Genomic DNA, 24,094 nt, shown 5'->3' on the forward strand with positions numbered 1-24,094 from the left:
AACATTTTTATGAGTTTTTGGTGCCTATGTGATAAGCGTGTTTATTTTCAGGTTGCCGCGGTACTTCATTCAGGGAAACAGACGTCCGACGCTTGCGATTAGAAAACATTTAATGTAAAAGCAGTGCATTCGCCGGCCGCTGTGGCCGAGCGGTTCTAGGCGTTTCAGTCCGGAACCGCGCTGCTAGTGCGGTCGCAGGTTCGAATCCTGCCTCGGGCATGTATGTGTGTGATGTCCTTAGGTTAGTAACGTTTAAGTACACTACTGCCTATTAAAATTGCTACACCACGAAGATGACGTGCTACAGACGCGAAATTTAACCGACAGGAAGAAGATGCTGTGATATGCAAATGATTAGCTTTTCAGAGCATTCAGACAAGGTTGGCGCCGGTGGCGACACCTACAACGTGCTGACATGAGGAAAGTTTCCAACCGATTTCTCACACACAGCAGTTGACCGGCGTTGCCTGGTGAAACGTTGTTGTGATGCCTCGTGTGAGGAGGAGAAATGCGTACCATCACGTTTCCGACTTTGATAAAGGTCGGATTGTAGCCTATCGCGATTGCGGTTTATCGTATCGGCACATTGCCGCTCGTGTTGGTCGAGATCCAATGACTGTTAGCAGATGTGGAATCGTTGGGTTTAGAGGGTAATACGGAACGCCGTGCTGGATCCCAACGGCCTCGTATCACTAGCAGTCGAGTTGACAGGCATCTTATCCGCATGGCTATAACGGATCGTGCAGCCAGGTCTCGATCGCTGAGTCAACAGATGGGGACGTTTGCAAGACAACAACCATCGATACGAACAGTTCTACGATGTTTGCAGCAGCATGGACTGTCAGATCGAAGACCATGGCTGCGGTTACCCTTGACGCTGCATCACAGACAGGAGCGCCTGCTATGGTGTACTCAACGACAAACCTGGGTGCACGAATGGCAAAACGTCATTTTTTCAGATAAATCCTGTTTACAGCATCATGATGGTCGCATCCGTGTTTGGCGACATCGCGGTGAACGCACATTGGAAGCGTTTATTCGTCATCGCCATACTGGCGTATCACCCGGCGTGATGGTTTGGGGTGACATTGGTTACACGTCTCGGTCACCTCTTGTTCGCATTGACGGCACTTTGAACAGTGGACGCTACATTTAAGATGTGTTACGACCCGTGGCTCTACCCTTCATTCGATCCCTGGGAAACCCTACAGTTCAGCAGGATAATGCACGACCACATGTTGCGTGTCCTGTACGGGCCTTTCTGGATACAGAAAATGTTCGACTGCTGCCCTGGCCAGCCCATTCTCCAGATCTCTCACCAACTGAAAACGTCTGGTTAGTGGTGACCGAGCAACTGGCTCGGCACAATACGCCAGTCACTACTCTTGATGAACTGTGGTATCGTGTTGAGCTGCATGGGCATCTGTACCTGTACACGCCATGCAAGATCTGTTTGACTCAATGCCCTGGCGTATCATGGCCGTTATTACGACCAGAGATGGTGTTCTGGGTACTGATTTCTCAGGATCTCTGCACCCAAATTGCGTGAAAATGTAATCGTATGTCAGTTCTAGTATAATATATTTGTCCAATGAATACCCGTTTATCATCTGCATTTCTTCTTGGTGTAGCAATTTTAATGGCCAGTAGTGTAGTTCTAAGTCTAGGGGACTGATGACCTCACATGTTAAGTCTCATAGTGCTTAGAGCCATTTGAAACATTGAGCAGTGCATTCTGCGCCTTTGTTCAGATGTGATATTCAATTCATGAAAGTCACCGAATGCCCACCTCCGTAGCTAAGGTCGCTAATACACCCCGGTGGGAAGGTTTCCGACTCAGAGGTAAGCCGATTCGGATCCTGACTGTGGTAAATTTTCACTGCCAGAATTTGGCCAGCAAGGGGAGGAGAGGTGGCGGCGTAAAGACCCTCTGTAGTGAGGATCTGTGACACTGATGATGATGATGTGTCTGTCGGATGGGGACATTAAGCTCGACAGCCCCCTTGGTGCTATTGATGATGAGCAGGATATGTGCCGGCACCAGTTTTCATCATCTCCCTTCCCTACATCAATAACAACACGAACCCAACTCTACACTGTTCAAGCAAGCACAAATCAGTCATCCACATGACACAGCTGCACATCTGGCACTTTAGAATAGTTTGGAGGAAGGCAACAGCAAACCATCTCCGTTAGGATTTTACCAAGAATGGCGATGCAGTGGTGTCCATACCGCAAGCCGCGGGTCGCAAGCAGCCCAAAGCATGTATCAAAGCGGCCCAAGAAATGAGCATCTATCATATGACAGGAAAAAAAATCAATTACAATTCCGTTTATGTGAAGTTATAATAAATTGAATATCGACATCCGATACTATTCCCCTATTGGTCCACCCCGTTTTTTCCAGTAGTGTTAAGTATGTTCTGTGCTGCACAAAAATATTCGTCTTCTTCCAGTGTGGCCTAGGTCAGGTAAAAGGCTGGGCAGCCATGTTCTTTACTCATTCCCCGAGTACGGAAAAACTTTAATAGTGGCTTCATCAAAAAATGGTTCAAATGGCTCTGAGCACTATGGAACATCAGAGGTCATCAGTCCCCTAGACTTACAACGACTTACACCTAACTAACCTAAGGACATCACACGCATCCATGCCCGAGGTAGGATTCGAACCTGCGACCGTAGCGGTCGCGCGGTTCGAAACTGAAGCGCCTAGAACCGCTCGGACACACTGGCCGGCCGTGGCTTCATCGAAAATCTGTCAGATGTGTATGTATTCGGAATGCCCAGAGGGAGTGAAAAGTGCTAACCAAGTGCACGACTGCATCGTGAACACATTGAGGTTGTGAACATTGCATTACACAGGCAGGATGCGTTGTCGAAAAGGATAATTCGTGGTTGATTTCCCTAATCAGAAACCAGTTTGAGGCCTCTGTAGTTGGATGACTTTTGGATCTGCGTGCAGAAACGATGTCTACCTCCTCTATCTTCAGCGAAATTTAGGAGGTAAATACAGCAGGTGGACAAAAATAAGGAAACACCAAAAACATTACAAATTGCCACGCTTAATAAGACGTAGGAAGGCCGTTGGCATTCAAAGTCCTGATGGTTTTTAAGAGAATCTTACACCATTCTTCCTGCAAAAAAAGTGGGAAGTTAAGGTAACGATGATAGATATTCAGCGACCACAGGCCATGCAGACCACGCTCTGCTGCCAGAAACTGCCTCCATTCCTTCCTGTTTTGTGCCCGGTTCCTCCAGGGCTGCTAGGTCCTTCGCCAGGTCGTCCATCCAGCGCTGTCTTGGTCGCCCAATGGTGCGTTTGGTTTCCCCGCTAGTGCCATCTTCGCCTGTCTTCCATCTGGCATACGAGCTACATGGGCCACCCATTGTATTCTTTTTCTCTTTATCTTCTGAAGGATAGTTGGTTGTCGCATCAGAAGGTAGATTTCCTCGTTTTTCCTCCTCCTCCATTTTCCGTTATCTATAACTGGTCCCCATATCTTCGTCATTACTCTTCTTTCAAATATTAGTAGTTTTTCGTTTTTTCGCTTAGTCATGTTTCTGAACCGTACATTACTGCTGGGCATATCACTGTGTTCTAGATTTTGATGTTAGTGTTCACTGAGATCGATTTAGAGCCGAGCTTCTCTCTGAGGGAATGCATGCTTTTCATTCCCACTGCTATTCTTTCCTTGATGTCCATTTTTATGTGGTTGTCCGTGGTAAACCAAGATCCCTAGTATTTGAACTGGTGTACTCTCTTGAACCTCTTGCCATCTATCTCAAGAAATTCTTCCTGCTCTTGTCTTCTTCCTAATTGCATCAACTCTGTTTTGCCTCGATTCACTTTGAGCCCTACCTTCTGTGCACACTGTCCATTTTCTGGTACATTTCTTTCAACTCGTGCTTTTATTCACTTAGTAGTACTATGTCATCTGCATATGCGAGACAATTGAAGTTACCGTCCATCTCTAGCCCACTCCTGTTGCCTACACTCTTTTATTACTTTCTCTAAGATGACATTGAACAGAACGCATGAGAGAGCATCCCCTCGTCTCAGGCCTTTCTCAATCTCGAGCGTTCCTGATGTGGCTCCTCGGAAACGTACTACTGCGTTTGACCCTTCCATACAAGCTTGCACCATTCTCATCAGCTTCTCAGGGATTCTAAAATCACACATTGCATTGTATAGGCTATTCCTATGGATGCTGTCATATTTACGTTGAAAATCGACGAACAGGTTGTAGATATCTTTATCATATTCCCAGTGTTTTTCAAACAATTATCTTAGTGTGAAAATGTGATCTATTGTCGATCGGTTTCGTCGAAAGCCAGCTTGGTATTCCTGTATGTTGTTCTCTATGAATGGTTGCAATTTTTGAGGATAATGATGGACAGCACCTTATAATGTTACATTCAACAAGCTGATTACTCTGTAGTTACCGCATTCCATTTTGTTTCACTTCTTGTATATTGGGGATATTATAGCCAATTTCCATTCTTCTGGCAGTGTCTCCTTCTCCCATACCAACTGGATCAGTTTATATATCTGTCAGTGTAACACAGAGTACGCGAAGGAACTTGCCCCTCTTCTTGCAGCGGTGTGCCGTAGGTCTCTAGAAGAGCGTAGCGTTCCAAAGGATTGGAAAAGGCACAGGTCATCCCCGTTTTCAAGAAGGGACGTCGAACAGATGAGCAGAACTATAGACCTATATCTCTAACGTCGATCTGTTATAGAATTTTGGAACACGTATCAAGTTCGAGTATAATGACTTTACTGGAGACTAGAAATCTACTGTAGGAATCAGCATGGGTTTCGAAAAAGACGATCGTGTGAAACCCAGCTCGCGCTATTCGTCCACGAGACTCAGAGGGCCACAGACACGGGTTCCCAGGTAGATGCCGAGTTTCTCGACTTCCGCAAGGCGTTCGATACAGTTCCCTACGGTCGTTTAATGAACAAAGTAAGAGCATATGGACTATCAGACCAATTTTGTGATTGGATTGAAGAGTTCCTAGATAACAGTACGCAGCAAGTCATTCTCAATTGAGAGAAGCCTTCCGAAGTACGAGTGATTCCAGGTGTGCCGCAGGGGAGTGTCGTAGGACCGTTGCTATTCACAATATACATAAATGACCTCGTGGATAACATCGGAAGTTCACTGAGGCTTTTTGCGGATGATGCTGTAGTATATCGAGAGGTTGTAACAATGGAAATAATGTGCTGCGAATACATAGAAAGAAAGATCCTTCATGATTTAGCTACAATACAGCAGGTCAGCAACTGGAAGCAGTTAATTCCATAAATTATTTGGTAGTAGGCATTAGAAGTGATTTAAAATGGAATGATCATATAAAGTTGATCGTCGGTAAAGCAGATGCCAGACTGAGATTCATTGGAAGAATCCTAAGGAAATGCAATCCGAAAACAAAGGAAGTAGGCTGCAGTATACTTGTTCGCCCACTGCTTGAATACTGCTCACCGGTGTGGGATCCGTACCAGATAGGGTTGATGGAAGAGACAGAGAAGATCCAACGGAGAGCAGCGCGCTTCGTTAGAGGATCATTTAGTAATCGCGAAAGCGTTACGGAGATGATAGATAAACTCCAGTGGAAGACTCTGCAGGAGAGACGCTCAGTAGCTCGGTACGGGCTTTTGTTGAAGTTTCGAGAACATACCTTCACCGGGGAGTCAAGCAGTATACTGCTCCCTCCTACATATATCTCGCGAAGAGACCATGAGGATAAAATCAGAGAGATTAGAGCCCACTCAGAGACATACCGACGATCTTTCTTTCCACAAACAATACGAGACTGGAATAGAAGGGAGAAGCGATAGAGGTACTCAAAGTACCCTCCGCCACACACCGTCAGGAGGATTGTGGAGTATGGATGTAGATGTAGATGTAGATGATGGAGGTGAATAGCTATTACGTACCCTTCTCGCCAAAGTAGACCACAAAGGCTCCATAACACAGAAGTGTGGTGATTGTGGTCGCCAGCGAAGACGCAGTTCATCCTCTTGCTCATAAAACCAGTCCTGGACGATGCGAGTTGTGTGAACAGAGGCCCTGCTGCCTTGGAACACGGCATCAGCGTTAGGGTCCAAACACTGTACCATGAGATGAACCTGATCAGTCAATACGGTGGCATAATACTTGGCATTAACGCGTTCATGCAGGGTACCCACGGAGCCATTGGTATACCACGATATCGCTGCCCCAATCATCACGGAACCTTCGCCATGTTTGCCTGTTAGGACGTAAATTCGGCATGAATTTGGAAACTGTGTGAAACAAGACTCATCCGACCAAACGACGTTCTTCCAACGTCGCACAGTCCAAGTTTTATGGCTTTGGCACCACTTTTTTCTGTTACGGGGATTTGCATCACTGATGAGTGGTTTTGGACTTCCTGCTCGCTCTGCAGTTCCCTGCTTATGGAGCTCCCTTCGTGTTGTTTTGGTGCTGACTTGGTTCGCGAGTGCGACATTCAGTTCTGCAGCGGCTTTTGCAACTGTCGTCCTTCTCATTTTTCGTTACAATCCTCATCATGGTCGTCCATCACCATCCGCAATTTGCCTTAGAGGATTAAGTTTTTCCGCTTTCCGTGTGTGCGGTATACATCTTCAATACGGTGCTTGTTGAAACACCAAACTCTTACGCTACGTTGGTTACGAAAAGTACCCATCGTACGAGAGTCGACACTTCCCCATGTTCGAATTCTTTTAGCTCCTACATAATGATTTCACGACTAGATAGAACATTGTTCTGACCCGACAGGACACATGCAGCCTATTGAGAACATTTCACAGGTGCCGTTGGTGGTCAAATACAACAGCGTAACCTGGATGCTTCGCTAGCATCTGTATTTGTGGTGAAGCAGGCATTTCTTACAGTGTTTTAATATTTTTGTCCAACCTGTACAGGAGTTTGCCAGGACACACAGAGTGGAAGTCCATTCACTTTTTTTTAGCCAAGTGAATGATTTCTTCGCCCGCCGCTGTGGCCGAGCGGTCCTACGCGATTCAGTCCGGAACCGCGCTTCTGCTACGGTCGCAGTTTCGAATCCTGCCTCGGGCATGGATGTGTGTGATGTCCTTAGGTTAGTTAGGCTTAAGTAGTTCTAAGTCTAGGGGACTGATGACATCAGATGTTAAGTCCCATAGTGCTTAGAGCCATCTAGAATGATTTCTTCGATTTCTCATAGCTTCCTAAGGTTGTAGCGGTAATATGAGTTTGGAGTTGACCACTCGACACCTGCACATCCTTTGGCTAGATCTGCTCCGTCGAAATGACACTCTACCTCGTTCGTTTCGTATGCTCTTCGACTCTTACAGTAGTACCGGAAACTCTGCATGTTCCTCACCACTTAACCTGATCTACTGAACGACTATGCCATACATGCATATTTGTTTGATAACAGTGTTGAAACAGTGAAATTTGGCCTATCATAAGCATTGCCCGCCGGGGTGGCCGAGCGGTTCTAGGCGCTACAGTCTGGAACCGCGCAGGTTCGAATCCTGCCTCCAGCATGGATGTGTGTGATGTCCTTAGGTTAGTTAGGTTTAAGTAGTTCTAAGTTCCAGGGGACTGATGATCTCAGAAGTTAAGTCCCATAGTGCTCAGAGCCATTTTTTTTTTATTTAAAAAAATTTTTTTTTGAGAAGCATTCTTTCTACAATGTGTCCAGATGTTCTGGAGTGCTGTTATTTTCCTGTTCTCTTCATTTAGTTTACTTCACTGGATCCTATCGGTGGTGCATTCAGATTCAAATTTATATTTCCGTACCTTGCTGTTAATTTGGGTTGTGCTCTGTTTGACATTTCACATTGCTTTCTTATTCACAAAGTATATCTTCAAATCCATTTCTTCCATTTGCGCAGTGATATTCCCTGTTGGAATTTCGAAATTCTCTGTCGTTACAGTTATATCATGCAAAGCTATGTCCTCTCCATTCTATGCAGTCGCCATCCTCGATGGTTTGAGCACGGCCTTCTTTTTTAATATCTTACAAGAATGACGAGAGCCCAGCATGTTCCACTCTCAGTCGGCTCAGAGAAGCGTCCCTGGAATTTTACTTTGGAATTTATGGTAGACAGAATTGCCAATAAATTTTTGTCAGCTTCGATTCCTGCAAGAATGTTAAATAACGCTCTGCGGTCAATCGATTCCAATTCTTTCCTGCAGGTTCATACGTAAATTTGAGCTCGTAATGCGACGTGTTGGTTAATGCTGATTCTGTTTTACTGAGTGTTTTCCGGAACACTTCGTAAATGTTACTTTGTCCTTTGATGTTTAGTATTGCTGATAAACGTAAAAGTGAATAAAAATTAAGATATTATACACTGTATCGCAAAGAGGGAGGCTGATAAGATTAAAAATCGACACGTCTGTGGATTTCATACCTCCTTACATAATGTTACACGTAGTCACGGCGGAGGTATGCTCCTGTATTATAGATTATCATGAAGGAACAGTGCTGAAATAGAAGCCGATAAAAAAAAAATTCTTTTTTTAAAGAAGTCGCTGAATGTAAGGTGATTAATTTATAGATGCGTTTCGATTACAACCACCATAAGAAAATATGGAAAGGTGTAGAAAACGCAAGAGAAGGACAGTGGAGTTGGTTAATATAACAAGGAAGAGAAATAAGCGGAAATGCAAAATCAGAGTACACATGACACTCATACCAGTGCAAGCGAAAACACTTCATACTATCAGTAAAGAGTCATGTGCAGTTACAAATTCCAAGAGGTTACAGACTAGTACAAGGCACTACAAGGCGTCGATGGTAAGATGACCACCATGTGGCACTGGTAGTGACATGTCAGAGCGTTAAGCATAAATACAAACGTTGATTCGAAACTCACGTTCATCGTAACGGGTTATGAAAATAATTTTGCTACTGCTGGAAAAAATTTAAATATACATATCAAAACAAAGAATGCTGGTGAATAATGTTGCTAAAATATGATCATGTACAGAAATGTCGAAAGGGAGCAATACTTATTGACCAAGATGTTTTTGGGACACTGTTTACTTTCTAAGAGTTGACACTATGTATTGACATTTTTTATACGAGATCTACGCGCTAGTCTTGCCTTTAGCAATTGTAGTTATTGTCATGATACATCACGACATTTGTCCATTTTCATTTCTTCATGCAGTGTTATAATGTGTATTTTACCTATATACTGCTAAGTATGGTACTATACAGATTCATTGATTTGCAGTACCCCAGGTTTTTACGTGGACGTGTGTCTCCGCATAGTCGTGTAGTTCGATACTGTTGCTGTAAGCCTGATAATTCACGGTAGGCATTCGCGATGAATATAATATGCTATCTCAACCAGTGACGAGGTCACGCGTTTGCCTACATTAGGATGTGTTCCTGATCATTTTATAATAATTTTCCACGTATGGTACACATGCAATTGTGTCTCTTGACATATCTTTAACTTCGAAATTTTCACCCAAAGTTTCTCTATGCTCATCGCCCCCCCCTCCTTCCCCTGCGTTCTCTATGTTTACTATACACAAATCAAAAATGTTTTAGGAGTGGCAAAATAATTTTGATAACTCTTTACGATTTACATGAATTTCGAATTAATATTTGTATTTGCATTACGTAAACTGAAGGAACGTGAGGACACTTTCATTCGAGGTGATCAACGGATCGCAATCAAACATCTCTCTGCTCAATTGGACGTCATTGCTTGTAGTGCTGACGCACTCGTCCACCAGTTGGAGTACTCAAAGGTGTGTGCCTGCTGGAACCTACCATATAGCCCAGATATCACGCCTTCCAACTTCGTTCAATGAGGGATGTACTCCAGAGGAAGCAGTGAATGGATGATGGGGAGGTTACTGGTGCAGGAAGGCGTTGGCTCCGATGTAGGCCAGTAGAGTGGTACCAAGCGGGCATGCAGGCCCTCCCACTAATGTGGCGTAAGGCTGTCACATTGAACAGAGATTACGTAGAAAAATAGGGTTTTCTTGCCTAAAAAACAGGGAGTAATAGAGTGTACTGGAATCCTGGAAAAGAAGAAACAGCTTTTAGAAAAAAGAATGTATTGCGTTACTTACTAAACGCTGCTCTTTTCTATTTTCGAAGTCTAGCAGACAAGACTGCTTGAGTACTGGGGCAGGGTAAATTGGTTTGACCTGTGGTATCACGTATCGATACTACCCGACGGGTGTCAGAGGTGGTAACAGAATCGCAAGTTTCCGTTACACGCCGATAGTCATGCGGGATCTGGCAGACCCAATGGTCTGCGCCCACTGAGCCTCCCTTGCAGTGTCTCCGTACCAAGAGCGCCCTCTGCCGCCTGGACATACGACGGCTGTTGGCAGCCACTCAACTGCCTTGCACTTGGACTCACTTGACTACGACACCATCATTCGTGCGTACTGTAGTGAGCCTCATCCTAGTTGCTATGAACTGGACATTTATTCTTGCTGCATTACTTGTAATGAGTCTTCGCACGCTTGGAGATATGCGAGTTAAGTAAATCTTCAGTTCACTATGATAACTTATTCGCTAATCATTTGTGCTCCTGCCCAGCTTTCCGTCGCACTCTGCAGCCCACCTCTCCTTACCATTATCATTCCGATAGGCGCGCGTATTTTTCAGATACGCAGTGATAATGTTCGTTACCCTTTCTTGGAAAGCGGGAGGGAGGGAAATCCTCCCTTTATTCTAGCCTCCTCTTTTTACCCCATCCTACTCCAGTTCTGGCCGCTGCCCGCTACAGTAAACGGTAAGCTATTAACACACGTTTCGTATCTGAGGAATACGCGCGACCCTCTGTGTAAGCTTTGAACTTATCATTTTCCATTATTTATTGTTGAATGTTTAATGCTTATTAGTAATTTAAAGTCGAGTCGACAATTAAATTAAATTAAATTGTATGTGTCAGATACGTGAGACCTTTCAAATGGTTCAAATGGCTCTGAGCACTGTCGGACTTAACATCTGAGGTCATCAGTCCCCTAGAACTTAGAACTACGTAAACCTAACTGAGGACATCACACACATCCCTGCCCGAGGCAGGATTTGAACCTGCGACCATAGCGGTCGCGCGGTTCCAAACTGAAGCGCCTAGAACCGCTCGGCCACTCCGGCCGGCTATTCACTTTCGCTTCATATTTATTTCTTAGGTACTATGACCGACAAAGAGATGTATAATTTAAACAATCCTTTGGATGCAGAAGCTTTGATAAATGCAATTCTGCGTGATACCGACGATGAGGATGACATCAGATGTTAAGTCCCATAGTGCTTAGAGTCATTTTGAGGATGATCAGGACGTTCTATAGAGGACAGTGACACTGGTGAAGAAAAACACATATCCGAAACAGATGGAGATTCTGATATGAAACTGAGTGCTCAGTCCAGCTCAGAAGACGACGAAGATGAGAAATCGACATTTCATGTCGTTGAAAGGAAAAATAAAAAAATAATCGAGGTTTGGTCATGGCAAAAAAAGCCAAAGAATAGGAAAAGACGAGGTAACAAAATAGTTTACTTCATCCGCCCTGAGCAACCGGATCTGTGAAAAACGTGACTAATATTCTAGATTTATGGAAATGCCTCATCTCTGACACGAAGATTGAACGTATTGTAGAAAATACAAACAAATTTATTCTTACAATACAAGATAGCTATTCTCGTTCAAGGGACACTCAACAGACAGGCATAGTGTAAATGAAAGCCCTATTCGGCCTGCTTTATCTCACTTGGGGTGTACCACGAGAATCGTCTGAATCTCGACCACTTATGGCGGATGAATGACTTCCTAACCGTCATGAGTGAAGTTTTTAACGCGACCTGTTCGTTCTCATGATGTGGGAACAAGAGGAGAACGAAGAAAAACTGACCGCCTAGCTCCTATGAGAATTACTTTTGAAGACTTTGTTATGATCTTTCGAAAATGCTTTTCACTTGGTGAACATGACACAGTCGATCAAAAACTCGAGGCTTTTCGAGGTAGATGCGGTTTCATATAATATATGCCAAAAAAGCCAAGCAAATATGGCATAAAAATGTATGCTTTGGTCGACTCTCGGCTATATTATACATGCAATATCGAAATATGTGCTGGAAGTCAACCAGAAGATCCATTTAGTGCAAGTAATAAACCATCTGACATTATGAAAAGGTTAGCAAAACCCATTTTCTATGTTGTTGTTCTTGTTGTGGTCTTCAGTCCTGACACTGGTTTGATGCAGCTCTCCATGCTACTCTATCCTGTGCGAGCTTCTTCATCTTCCAGTACCTACTGCAACCTACATCCTTCTGAATCTGCTTAGTGTATTCATCTCTTGGTTTCCCTCTACAATTTTTACCCTCCACGCTGCCCTCCAATGCTAAATTTGTGATCCCTTGATGCCTCAGAACATGCCCTACCAACCTGTCCCTTCTTCTTGTCAAGTTGTTCCACAAACTCCTCTTCTCCCCTATTCTATTCAATACTTCCTCATTAGTTACGTGATCTACCCATCTAATCTTCAGCATTCTTCTGTAGCACCACATTTCGAAAGCTTCTATTCTCTTCTTGTCCAAACTATTTATCGTCCATGTTTCACTTCCATACATAGCTACACTCCACACCAATGCTTTCAGAAACGACTTACTGACACTTAAATCTATACTCGATGTTAACAAATTTCTCTTCTTCAGAAACGCTTTCCTTGCCATTGCCGGTCTATATTTTATATCCTATCTACTTCGACCATCATCAGTTATTTTGCTCCCCAAATAGCAAAACTCCTTTACTACTTTAAATGTCTCATTTCCTAATCTAATACCCTCAAAATCACCCGACTTAATTCGACTACATTCCATTATCCTCGTTTTGCCTTTGTTGATGTTCATCTCACATGCTCCCTTCAAGACACCATCCATTCCGTTCAACTGCTATTCCAAGTCCTTTGCTGTCTCTGACAGAATTACAATGTCATCGGCGAACCTCAAAGTTTTTATTTCTTCTCCATGGATTTTAATACCTACTTCGAATTTTTCTTTTGTTTCCTTTACTGCTTGCTCAATATACAGATTGAATAACATCGGGGAGAGGCTACAACCCTGTCTTACTCCCATCCCAACCACTGCTTCCCTTTCATGTCCCTCGACTCTTATAACTGCCATCTGGTATCTGTACAAATTGTAAATATCCTTTCGCTCCCCATATTTTACCCCTGCCACCTTTAGAATTTGAAAGAGAGTATTCCAGTCAACATTGTCAAAAGCTTTCTCTAAGTCTACAAATGCTAGAAACGTAGGTTTGCCTTTCCTTAATCTATTTTCTAAGATAAGTCTTAAGGTCAGTATTGCCTCACGTGTTCCAGTATTTCTACGGAATCCAAACTGATCTTCCCCGAGGTCGGCTTCTACCAGTATTTCCATTCGTGTGTAAAGAATTCGCGTTAGTATATTGCAGCTGTGACTTATTAAACTGATAGTTCCGTAATTTTCACATCTGTCAACGCCTGCTTTCTTTGGAATTGGAATTATTATATTCTTGTTGAAGTCTGAGGGTATTTCGCCTGTCTCATACAACTTGCCCATCATATGGCAGAGTTTTGTCAGGACTGGATCTCCCAAGGCCGTCAGTAGTTCTAATGGAATGTTGTCTACTCCCAGGGCCTTGTTTCGACTCAGGTCTTTCAGTGCTGTGTCAAACTCTTTACGCAGTATCGTATCTCCCATTTCTTCTTCATCTACACCCTCTTCCATTTCCATAATATTGTCCTCAAGTACATCGCCCTTGTATAGTCCCTCTATATACTCCTTCCACCTTTCTGCTTTCCCTTCTTTGCTTAGAACTGGGTTTCCATCTGAGCTCTTGATATTCATACGAGTGGTTCTCTTTTCTCCAAAGGTCTCTTTAATTTTCCTGTAGGCAGTATCTATCTTACCCCTAGTGAGATAAGCCTCTACATCCTTACATTTGTCCTCTAGCCATCCCTGCTTAGCAGTTTTGCACTTCCTGTCGATCTCATTTTTGAGACGTTTGTATTCCTTTTTGCCTGCTTCATTTACTGCATTTTTATATTTTCTCCTTTCAGCAATTAAATTCAATATTTCTTCTGTTACCCAAGGATTTCTACCAGTCGTCGTCTTTTTACCTACTTTATCGTCTGCTGCCTTCACTACTTCATCCCTCAGAGTTACCCATTCTTCTTCTACTGTATTTCTTTCTCCCATTCCTGTCAATTGTTCCCTTATGCTCTCCCTGAAACTCTGTACAACCTCTGGTTCTTTCAGTTTATCCAGGTCCCATATCCTTAAATTCCCACCTTTTTGCAGTTTCTATAGTGCACTTTTCTATAGTGGGAGAAATATCAAGGCCGACAATTGGTTTACAGATTACGGTTTCGCAAAGGAATAGGCATAAAAAAATCATACATTGTCACGTTACATAAAAATAAGCCTCAGATTCCTACAGAATTCATAGCGACCAGAAAACGAGAGCCCCAGTCAAGTCTGTCTGGTTTTTGAAAAGAGGCAACACTTGTTTCATACGTGCCAAAATAGTACAAGAATGTTTGGTTGATATCCAGCCTTCACAACGATGGAAAAATCGATGAAGGAACAGGTGATGTCAAGAAACCCGAAATTATAACTTTTTACAGTCACACAAAAGAAGGCATTGATACTGTAGACAAACTGTGTGGGTCTTCCAGTGTTGCGATAAACGCAAATCAAAGACCTTTGATGGTGTTTTTTTCGATGGTGAAGTTGCTGCCATAAATTCATTTAAAATTTGGAAAGGAAACACGAGTAATAATTTCAAGAGAAGAAAATATATCAGACATCTTTCGGACGAACTTGTGCAGGAACATGTGAAAACGAGAAGTACTAAAGTAACTGGAGACCTCCATACAAAAGTTTAAAAGTGGCGCACACAAAAGATCAACATCAACAGCAACAAGGAAGAGGAGAAGAAGATAAACCTCAGGAGCCCCTGAAGAAAAGATGTAGGCCATGTTTAATTAGAAAGAAAATAAGAATCACCAGTTTTAAATGTGAAATATATGGACAATTTACTTGTTTACAGCAATCAAGAAATGTTTGCAATGGTTATGTTTCAGCTTCTAGATAATCATTCGTTTAAAAAAAAATGTTCAACTGTGAGTGAAATCTAATGGAACTTAACTGCTAAGGTCATCAGTCCCTAAGCTTACACACTACTTAACCTAAATAATCCTAAGGACAAACACACACACACCCATGCCTGAGGGAGGACTCGAACCTCCGCCGGGACCAGCCGCACAGTCCATGACTTCAGCGTCTTAGACCACTCGGCTAATCCCGCGCGGCCCATCCGTTTCAAATGTGAGATATGTAAACGATATGTTTTGTTTACATCATTCAAAATATATATATATATGGTTCAAATGGCTCTGAGCACTATGGGACTTAACTTCTGGGGGTCATCAGTCTCCTAGAACTTAGAACTAGTTAAACATAACTAACCTAAGGACATCACAAACATCCATGCCCGAGGCAGGATTCGAACCAGCGACCGTGGCGGGCGCGCGGTTTCAGACTGTAGCGCCTAGAACCGCTCGGCCACTCCGGCTGGCCTACATCATTCAAGAAATGTTTGCATTGATTGTATTTCAATTTCTAAATAACTTCAGTGTACTTAGGAACCAAAATTTCAAGCATAATGCTGTACCAGTTTGACATTCATACAGGGAAAGTAAGTATCGGTACTTCGAGAAGCTGTGAGAAGAAAATGTGTGTTTTGAAACGTAACTTTATTTTTAAATAAATTTTTTACCTTGCTTTTTTTTGTACAGCCCGTGAATAATACCTAATATTACTTTTATGATAAAAATTTAATGTTTAAAGAGGCATAACGTTTATTAACAACAAGTGGTATTTGCGAGATACGCGCGACCGCCCTTGTCTGCCTAGAAGGCGCGCCTATCGGAAGGTTAAGTACGAAGTCGTGCATAACAAATCCCTCTTATATTGTTATAGAGAATTACTTTGTTCCCTTCAGCTTGTAATTATTTTAGTTCATTCAGGAGCATTTTCCATTGCATTTCGACTTTTCGTTTAATGTGCGTCGAACTTTCTCCTCGCGTGGATTTTAAAAACAAAATACCCTTAGTCTTTCGGTGCCAGAAACAATGTTTCCTCGCCGTATAATGCTTTCACTTGTGTAAGATATGACGCAGAGCAGCAGGCGGCAACGAAAATGGCGCGCGCCGCGTATTGAACTTTTCTCTTTCAGTTCCTGCCGCTCTCGTTTCCAGAGAAACGGAATTTCTGAGGACGGCGGAGATGAGGGCTCTCGCGGCGAGTCCGCAATTAAAACTTGGCGGGCCAGCGCGCCGGCGTCGCCTTTTGCCGCGTCCCCGAGCGCCGCCGCGCCGCCATGCATCTCAACGCGCGCGCCGGCCCCCGCTCCACTTTTGAATCTCTGTGCCTCCTCGTCTAGCACCGCCCTCTGTAATAACACAAGGGCCGCCTTAGATCAAGGGCAGGCCACGGCATTAACGATAACTCAATAGGCTATGCGTCCTATGCTGTGAATCTTACATTGAGGTGACGAAAATCATGGGATACCTCCTAAAATGGTGTCGGACCTTGAAAGGTCTCTGTTGGATTCCTTTCATGTTAATTTCTTAAATCTGTTGTCATTTACAGCATACATTCCTCTTCTAAATTTACTGTGATGTTTCTGACTATCTGGGAGGAGACTGAGTAGTGGAACGTGTTACTTTTACACATAAACAAGAACGATCTGTCACACTACTACAATTTAAAACACAGTTTATATGTAATTCATGTCACACAGTCTCATACGGAACCTACATCCGCTTTCCTTTATATACTGTATATGATAAGATACTGTCATCCCCCTTCCCTTCTGTGTGAGAGGATGAATGAGCAAATGTATTTCTAGTTGCTTGCTTGATGGTAGCAGACAAGCCTGTCTGCTAGCGAATAGTAGGACCAACGTCGGAACAGGTAGCTACGCTTTCTTAAAGCAAAGAGGTTTCTATTCTTAGTATGGTCCTGTCCGTCCCTTGTCATGTTGGTATAGGAAGCTGCCTCTCTGGTCACTTCCGTTTGTATTTGTTAAGCACCCTCGATAGGAGCCTCGGCAGTCTGTCCTCGGCGAGCGTCTGAAGTGGTAAGATCTCCGGCTAAGTGCGTCTCTGCTAAGTCCGTAGGACAATGGATTTCTTAAGTTCATCCTAACTGAAAATTTAATCACCTTTATTTCAGGTTTGGCTCTAAAATATCTAATGTTATCTTAAATTGCAACGCAGTGTATTTCGAGTGTGAAGTTCAGAATATCTTCCAGTAGTTGCTTTGTCACTACTTTGTGAGTAAAGTGGAACCACGTGTTGATCAGTAACTGTAAGATCATCAATCTTAAATGAGAATGTGCGTGAGATTATAACGTCTCGTCTTGACAATATTTTTCAATATAGCAAATTTTCTTTATGTTCAACCCACGTGGGGTGTACTTTGTGAGACCAGTACCACGTGCTTATACAATTGTTTGACCCATCAGGTTAATAGTAAGACGTTAGTAACCAGTTCGAGGTTTTTCTTTTGTAAATTGCTTTTCGATCTAATTTATTTTAATTATCAAAATACTGTGGAGTTACACTCTTTGTGTAAACCAAGTTGACCACGTGAAGCATGTGGTGTAATCATCAAAGTAGCCCTCAGCTATTCTTTTCGGGAAGATTTCACAGAGAGTTAGTATGAATTTAGTATACAAGTGTGTGGTAATTACATGACGGACAGGATTGCGCTACGAACGTAACTTCTTTGGGTGAAAATTGAATCGGTTGGTTGTGGTTAATTTCCTCTTGCATATGTTTCAACGTTCTTCGTGTGTTATTTTATGAATGCAGTGTTGTATGCAGTCTCCCAATCTTGGCTCCATATTTGGTGTGTTCCGCAAGATTACAAACTCACATTTTCACAGTCCTAAATAAGGCACCAGTTAGTTATGAATCAAGTTTAATATGCTAAAATTTCAATGTTCAATGTTAAAATAAATTTCCAAATATAAACTGATTTATTTATTTTTATTTAAATTCTCTTTTATATATACATATATATATATATATATATATATATATATATATATATATATATATATATATATATCACCGGTTGTCGTATGACTATTAAAAGATTAATGTTAGTCTGGTTGGGAATTTGGTAAGCTAGACTGGATACCTGGTGAAACAGTTGCTCAGTAATGCAAGGTTAACTTCCCCAGACAGCTCACAGCTTTTAACCCGTTTTTATTGTCTATCAGCACCGCTTTCAGAACAAATTAAAGCAACAACATTACAACCTCCTTTTGCCCGGCGTAGTGCAGGAACTCGACGTGGCATGGACTCAGCAAATCATTTGAAGTCCCCTGCAGAAATAGAGCCATCCTCCCGTATAACAGTCCGTAATTGGGTACTGCTACTGACCCACACCCGCCTCCGGTAGCTGAGTGGTGAGCACGACAGACTGTCAATCCTAAGGACCCGCGTTCGATTCCCGGCTGGGTCGGAGATTTTCTCCGCTCAGGGACTGGGTGCTGTGTTGTCCTAATCATCATCATTTCATCCCCATCGACGCGCAAGTCGCCGACGTGGCGCCAAATCGAAAGACTTGGACCCGGCGAACCCGACGGGAGGCGCTAGTCACACGATATTCACACTCACTGATCCACGATTTAGTTAACGATTTGACCTCTCACTCACCTCCCACAAATGTTGGATAGGATTCATATCGGGCGATCTATGAGGCCAAAACACTCGGTCGAATTGTCCGGAATGTTCTTCAAATGAATCGTCCAGTGACCCCGTGACATGATATCGTTCTTTGGCAACATGTAGTACGTGAAGGGCTGCAAATCGTTTCCAAGTAGTCAAACAGAACAATTTCCAGTCAGTGATTGGTTCAGTTGTGCGGCGTGGCGGCGATAAAAAGTGTTCGCTAGCACTGAATGAAGCAAGCTGCAAATTAAAATTCCCCTATTTCAGAACGGCGTCTGCTCAATGTCTCTTCACTCGGCAACGTAGATACTTACAAGATGACATGAAAACAGGGTTGATGAAAAACACCACCTAATATGTACAATTCCTGAGGCCGCACAATTCTAGTTATGAAAGAAATTTCTGTAGAAATTCAGTATTAAAAATTTTGTCGGGCGGTAAGAACATGGATTGATTTCTGGAAAATAATGTCCGAAATTTCCACACAAAAACGTTTATTTTGTCCTTGACAGATAAAGAAAAGGTACTATTCAGTCCACATTTAAACTATTGGTTATTTCCTTCCAGTTCACAATTCATACACACATTTCACACGCACAGCAGCCAGAAATATGTCCAAACCCGACTCGAATCAAACAACGTTTTCACAGTCATTAATCTCACCACTAATATGAGTTATTACATTCGGTCCTTTTTTTTCTTTTTTCTTTATTGTGATTTTAATACCCGTATGACAGGTAGGCTGGCAGCAGCACAATACGCCACTCTTCAGCCAAAGATAGTACAATGATAAAACAGAGAAGACACATGGGTTGGAACAAAAAGACGGGGAAAAAACAGTAGACACATGAACATAAAAAAAACATGAAGCCATTCACACTCGATGACAATCCACGCTACAAACTGTTGACACGAAGTACAAACACTGAAGATGTCGATGGCACTGGTGAACGATGGAGTGTGACGGTGAACACTGAACACTAAACACTAAACACGACGACACACCCGAGACACTAATAGCGATGATCTCCGGCGCGCGAATGTCGACGTAGCGTGTGCGAGTCCGGGGACCTGCCAAGTGAAAAGAAGGGTGGGGGGGGAGAGGGGAGAACAAAGATGCCAATGGCTGAGGAGATGGGAGGAGGAGTAGAGGGACAGGGGAGAGGAAGCCCGGGGGAAGAGTGGGGAGAAATGGAGGAGGGTGGGAAGGGGGGAGAGAAGGGAGGGAGGGTGCCCAAAGGAGCAAACACAGGAAGAGGGAGGGAGGATTAAAGTTGGTAGGAGGGGTAGATAGAGGGGAGGAGGCCATCATCAGGGAGGGGGAGCTGGCGAAAGCCACCTTGGGAGAGGGTAAGGAGGGTGGAGAGATGGAGACCGGGTGGGACGTGGGAATACAGGCGCGGCAGTGGGCAGGGGTGGGAGAGAATGGGATAGACAGGCGGGTGAGGAGGATAGAGTTTTCGGGAGGTGTACAGGATTCGTATCCATTCAAGGAAAAGGAGGAGGTGGGGGAACGGAATGAGGTCGTACAGGATCCGCGTGGGGGAGGGGAGACAGTTGCGATAGGCGAGGCAGAGAGCATGGCGTTCAAGGATCTGAAGGGAATGGTAAAAGGTAGGGGGGCGGAGATCCAGACAGGATGGGCATAACAGAGGATAGGGCGGATGAGGGATTTATAGGTGTGGAGTATGGTGGAAGGGTCCAGACCCCACGTACGGCCGGAAAGGAGCTTGAGGAGATGGAGTTGGGAGCTTGCCTTGGCTTGGATTGTCCGGAGATGGGGGGTCCAGGAGAGGTGACGGTCGAGGGTGACGCCAAGGTACTTAAGGGTGGGGGTGAGGGAGATAGATGGTGAGATAGAAATCAAGGAGGCGGAAGGAAGGGGTGGTTCTGCCTACAATGATTGCCTGGGTTTTGGAGGGATTGACCTTGAGCAACCACTGATTGCACCAAGCGGTGAACCAGTCAAGATGGGATTGGAGAAGGTGTTGGGAATGCTGCAGGGTGGGGGCGAAGGCAAAGAAGGCGGTGTCATCGGCAAACTGGAGAAGGTGGACGGGGAGTGACGGCTTCGGCATGTCCACCGTATACAAAAGGTACAGAAGGGGGGAGAGGACGGAGCCTTGGGGCACACCGGCAGAGGGAAAAAAGGTGTGGGAATCCGTGTTATGGATGGTGACGTAGGAAGGACGGTAGGAGAGAAAGGAGCCGATCAGATGGACATAGTTAATGGGAAGGGCGAAGGTTTGGAGCTTGAAGAGGAGACCGGAATGCCACACGCAGTCATAGGCACGTTCGAGGTCCAGGGAGAAGAAGATTGCGGAGCGACGGGAATTTACCTGTTCAGAAAGGAGATGAGTGAGGTGGAGGAGAAGGTCATCGGAAGAGCAGGACAGTCAAAAGCCACACTGGGTAACGGGAAGGAGGCGGTGCTGGCGGAGATGCTGGTGGATGCGTCGGGTGAGGATGGATTCCAGGACCTTGCAGAAGACCGAGGGGAGGGACAGAGGTATCAGTTCGATCGCAGACATCCGGGAAGATGGAGTAATCGAACTGGGGATCGTCAGGGATGGAGAAGACATCGGAAAGGTAGGAGGCAAAGTGATTGGCCTTACTAAGGGTGTCAGGAAAGGGGTGATCATCATGGAGAAGAGGATAGTAGGGGGAGGGTTTAGTTCCGGTACGGCGACGGAAGGCTGTCCAGTACTTGGACGAGTTTATAGGTAGGGTAGCTTTTAAACGGGTGCATGTCTGTCGCCAGTCCCGGCGTTTCTCAGCCGCAAGCAAGGTTCGGATGTGTCGCTGGAGTTGCCGGTGGCGTCGTCCGGGTCATGCGTGTGGAAGAAGGCACGGTAGAGACGGCGGGATTCACGGAGGAGGAGGACAGCCTGTGGGGGTAAGGTAGGACAGTGGGGGTGGATGGCGACAGTAGGGACGTGGGCCTCCACAGCCTCAGACGAGGTCTGCTGGAGAAAAGAGGTGGCATGGGTAACATCTTCAGGGTGGTGGTAGGTGAAGGAATGGCCTTCAGCCCGGGTGGAGAGGGTATCCCGGTAGGCATTCCAGTTGGTACGGGAATAGTCATGGACGAACTTCGGGGGAGGGTCATTATGAGGGTTGGGGCGGAGGCGACGACCGTCTGAAACGGTGAGGAGGACAGGGAGACGGTCGATGGGGTTCAGGACATCCACCGCTATGCGGCCAAGGAGGTTGGGGGAGGAGAGGATGACATTGGGAGTGGAGTTGGATTCGGGGCGGGTGTGCTGGGGAATTGGGACGAGGTCGCCTTGGAGGGTGGAGAGGAACCGATGCCACTGCCATAACTGGGTGGCGGAGCGACTATGGATGTTGAGGTCGGCGGCGATCACGTAGGAGGAGAAGGTACGATCAATGTTGGAGAGGATATCGAAAGGAATAGGGGCGTTAGGGCGGACATAGATGGTGGCGCAGGTGACAGTAAGGCCGGGGAAGAAGAGACTAAGGATCAGGTGTTCGGTGGCGTCGGGAAGGAGAGGTTGGAGCCGAACCGGGATCTGGCGGTGGTGGCCAATGGCAACTCCGCCACGCGCAATCGGGAGGGGATTATCGGAGCAGTGGAGAAGGTAGGGCGAAGTGTGGATGGTGTGGTGGGTTTGGAGGAAGGTTTCATTCAGGAGGAAGGCATCCATGCGGTGGGTGGCAAGGGTGTGCATAAAGAGGTTCTTGTTGGCGGGAAGGGAATGGATGTTGTTGAACAGGATACAGTGCTGTCGTGCCATGACAGGGATTTAGACGAGGGTGTCGAGATGAGAGAAGGTGAAATGGGCCTGGTTGTGGGAGTAGATGGCATACATTTTTAGGTGGAAGATGGAATGGGCTGCGAGGGACACCTGTTGGAGGGTGTCAGGGCGCTGGAAAGGGTGGATGTTTTGCAGGACAATGGTGAGGAACCTGATGATGTCCTCAGCAGTGGGGGGGGGGACGAAGGGAATTGCCAGGATAGGTGGGGGCGTCCAGAGGATGGCCAGGGACGGTGAGTTCAGGAGTGGTCAGAGGGGGTCGGGCTTTACACTTTTGGGATGGGGGAGATTGCAGGTATTGCAGGAGGGAGGGGATTGAAGGTTAGGGCACTGCCGAACAAAGTGCGGGCAGGTGGGGGCCTCACGGCACTCAGCTGTTGGGTGCGTGTTATAGTGCAGACACCTCTGGCAGCGCAGGGATTGGCGAGGGGAATGAGAGGGGTCGACCTTATAGCGCTGGTTGAAGAGGAGCGCACCCTCCTTCAGGGGGGGGGGTGTCCTTGGAGGAAACCCACATAAGGCGGGTGGGATCGGCCGAGTTGAAAATGCGGCAGACCACCCGCACCTGCAGCAAGGGATGCGCCTTGAGCTCCGCCAACACCTCCTCCTCCGTGATCGTCGGACTAAGCCGAGTGAACACGGCGGTGAGGGTCGGCGGGCGACGCGGGGGTTGGGGTTGGCGGATAGGAGATGGTGAAGGAGCAGGGGTGAGGGAAACGTTGGGGCCTAACCGGGTGATAGGGAGGCGGGAGAGGATGTCAGTATGGAGGGTGGGGCTGGGGGAGGAGATGAGAACTGAATCCCATCTCGGAGCGAGGAGTGAGATGGGGGCACCAGGGAAGTGTTGGCGGAGGAGGAGGGAGAGGTTCTGGGCCTCGAGAAGGGAAGGATCGGGATGGGAGAGGAGGTATTTGTATAAAGAGGGGGGGAGGAGGAGGAGGAGGAGGCGGCGGAGGCGGAGGGAGCAGGGCCAGGTGGGGAGACATCCATGGCATCCTGGGGGGGGGGGTGTGAAGGAGGACGGGGCGGGGCCTTTTTGGAAGTGGAAGAGGTGGCGGTGCCACTTGGGCGTTTAATGGCGGCAGAAGGGTGGGTGGTGACATGAGGGATGGGAGTTATCAGGAGGTGGCGGGAAGTGGCAGGTCCCAGCGTGGACGGAGTAGTCGGCGCCGGAGATGGTGATGGTGACGGTGATGGTGAAGGCGATGGCGACGGTGGTAGCGGTGATGGCGAAGGCGTTGGGAGAGCTGGGCATGGGCAGTGGCCCGACGGGCCACCACCCTAACTGGAGCTGCAGTGACAGGCTGGGGGAGTGGGGGGAAAGGATCAGAGGGAAAGGGGCGGGAGGAAGAAACTGGAGAGGGGGCGACAAAGAGCGAGGGCGAAGAGAGAGTGAGAAGAGAAAGGATGGAAAGAGGGGGGGGGGGGGTGACTGGGCACACCATGTAATGGTGGTGGTGGTGGCGGCGGCGGAGGGCGAAGTGTAGATAATGGCAGTGGTGGTAGTAGTGGCAGTGGTGGTGGGGGTGGGGGCTGACATGACGGCAAGGATGA

This window comes from Schistocerca cancellata, chromosome 3, assembly GCF_023864275.1.
Source record: "Schistocerca cancellata isolate TAMUIC-IGC-003103 chromosome 3, iqSchCanc2.1, whole genome shotgun sequence".
Taxonomy (NCBI): Eukaryota; Metazoa; Arthropoda; class Insecta; order Orthoptera; family Acrididae; genus Schistocerca; species Schistocerca cancellata.